The following is a 3,288-nucleotide window of genomic DNA, read 5'->3' on the forward strand; positions in this document are numbered from 1 at the left end:
GATTCCCCCCCCCCCCCATTTGTATAGTACATGGTAATTACACTTAATGTACATTCATGGCAGTACAAAGCTGATATATTCATTAAATAACATTATCAGACTATTAAAACACAAATGGATTATTTTTGGGCAGACTAGCCCATGAAAAGAAGAAAAGAGAAAGTGAAATGGAGAAAAGCAACTACACAACTGTAACAGGACTGTCTAACATGCAGAAAACTGGGAGTGATGGGGACAGTGGTGAGGGATGGGGTTTGGAACTGGGGAAGGCAGAGAATCTCATGTCCAGCATAGTTTTGGGATTTGTTACAACCTATTCAGTAACTGGGTTGCAAAAACAAAAGAATATGAGTTTGATTTAAAACATAAGCTAGAACAATGAACATTGTAGAGAGAGGGGCAAAGGGCTGAGGCTGTAGAACCTGAGAGGCAGGAATCAGCATCTTAATGGGCATAAATAAAACAGACAGGATGGATTATATGATAATCTATGCATCATGAATTCTGTTGCTGAATGTAGTTTTCAAGAATTATAGTTAATAAAGATACTAAAAGAAATCAAATGGTGACTTGAAGAGGGAATAATTCATAGAAAGGCAGCAGTGTCAGGCCACTGTGCAATAAAAAATGAGTTGGTTTCATATCTGTTTTGATGATTAATGTGTTAATTCTGATTTAAATGGCAAATGAGGAAAAAAGGGTAAAAAAGCCAGAGAATTTACAGCTTGATCTGTACTTAATTGGGAAACTTGATTGTATCAAGTATGCAGAAGATGATTGAAAGGAGAGGAGCAGAAAGAGTATGTTGAAACCAGAAAGAAAGAGTGAAGATGCAAATTCAGAGAGTGAAAAAATCATGGTTAAAATAGAGGGGCAAAAGACCCAATCCTAAAATTAGAAATGGCAGCTGGTGTAAAGAAAAATAATTTTTTAGGAATAAAATGAGGTGGGGTTTAGATTTGCTCTTTGATCTTCTTGCTGCTGTTGTCCTTTATTATTAAAGATAGCATTTGTTTCATACACCACCTCTGCATTAACAGTGATTTCTGGTGTTTTTTTATCTTGTCACAGTATTTTGATCTATGTGTAGGAATTTGTGAAGGAAAGAGCTTGATCATCAGTGGAGTAAAAACAAGATTCAGTCAGTGCTTCTGTCAACTTGCAGAATTAGGAGGATGTGAACAGGAATGTGCTACTTGCCCACTGATGGACCTTTCATTCTTCCCCTAAAAGTATTGTGCTAGAAATGTAACACATAGTATGCTAAAGTTTGTTGTGTGATTCCAAAGAACTCATTTTATACTCAGGTAGCAAGAGGAAATAAATAATCTAAAGAAACATCATGAATTCCCTTGTCTCGGTCTGTGATTGGCGGGTGGATTTGATTTTTCTCTCTTACTCACATGATACATTTTTGAATGGCAAATTTTAGGGCATATAGGGGACTATTTTTCTTTGCTACAGGCTAATTTACGTTGGTCAGGTCTAGCCTTCCATTTAAGCAGAACTTCCCATTCTGAAAAAAAAATCTCTTTTGCTGCCCAAGTACTTCTTCAGGGGCTCTGGAAATCTGTCTTCTCTCTTCTCTTTCTGGCTACTTACCGTTTTCACAAGCTCTTGGCAGAAGATACACATAAAAATCATTCCATTCCTCAGAGAGGTTACTTACCATACTTAATATTTAGTCCCAGCAGTCACACATATTATTAGCTATTAGTTGGTATGGGTTTATAAGAAATTTTTTCATTTGTCTTGGATTTATAATTATCTGCCACTGTATACATAATATACAGATAATATACAATGGACTTCTATAACTGAATGTAATAAGCACGAAGTTTATTATATATGCTACATATATTATCCATATCTTTTCTTATTGCAACATTGACAAAATAACCTCCTACCGAAACCTCTTGCTGTATATGTCCAGCTACCTGACCAGATTGACAGAAAGCCATTACTTATGAACCAAAAAACCTCAGGTGTCTAGAACTGATGTTCTAAAAGTTGCAAACAGTTATAACAAGATAAGGTAAACCAATAAAATAAATCTACAGGTGCTTTCTAATTAGCCCTCAATGACCCATACTCTGAAAAGACATTGACTATATGATTAAATGAAAATATTTCATGTTTCTGGCAAATGTGTATTTTTTTTTTAACTACAAAGTTGCCTGGAGCTAGTGAGCCCCAAATTTTGGTCAATATTGTTCAACATCTTTTCCTAAATATATTCTATATAATAAAAATAAAGTAACTCCAACTCCATGGGAAAGCACAAAAACATATATTTCAGCAGGAGCAGTTATGAATTTTAAAGTTGCATGTATCCCCAATGAGGTTTTCATTCATATTCCTTAGAAAGACAACAACAAAAAGCTAATTAGTTCACTCTGTTTAGGTGAAATCAATTATTATTGACTGTTTTAGGGTTAAAATTTCATCTTCAGGTGTTACCTGAAAATACTCTTCTACAGGTCTGAGGTCAATGTCAGACCACAATGTTGTTGTTATTTAGATAATATAAATATATGCAGTGTTTAAAAAAAAAAAAGGCATCTATAATTTTACATATACGTCTGATGATTTTCCAGGATCATAAAATCGTAGAACCATAGAATGGTTTGAGTTAAAAAGAATCTCAATAGTCATCTAGTTCCAAACCCCTTGCCATGGGCAGGGACACTTTTCACTAGAACAGGTTTTCTTGGAGCCCCATTCAACCTGGACTTGAGCACTTCCAGGGTGGGGCCTCCAAAAAAACCATGTACTTGAATAAGAGTAAATGCAGGATACTACACTGAGACAAGGATGTGAAGAGCCTCAGTTTGGGCTTGTTCAGAGAGGAGTCTGGGTTGTGTTCATTTCACCAGCTCAGCAACTGCATAGAAGAGGCAGGTCAGGAAATATTAACAAAGGTATAGCTTGCAAGAACAAAAACCTGATCATTTTGCTCAATTAAATTTTTCTCAGGATTTGATAATAAGGTGACACACTTCAAACACACACAGACTGGAGAAAATCCTGATAAGCGAACACCTCTAGGTAGGACCTATTTGCTAGGAATAACTGAATTGTTGTGTGTAGCTTACAATGTGAGACAGAGTATATGTTTTAGTAATGTTTTTCAGGTATGTAAAAGATGTAGCTAAGGCACAGAATTTATCTTTTCTTCCCATCTGTTGCAGTTAGAACATAGTAGCAGGTTTTCCTCAAGGAAGATTTAAATTAGACAGTCTGGAATATGTCAGAGTGTTAAAGAGAATGAAACTGGAACCAGGTAGA

The sequence above is a fragment of the Catharus ustulatus genome, chromosome 3, assembly GCF_009819885.2.
Source record: "Catharus ustulatus isolate bCatUst1 chromosome 3, bCatUst1.pri.v2, whole genome shotgun sequence".
Lineage (NCBI taxonomy): Eukaryota > Metazoa > Chordata > Aves > Passeriformes > Turdidae > Catharus > Catharus ustulatus.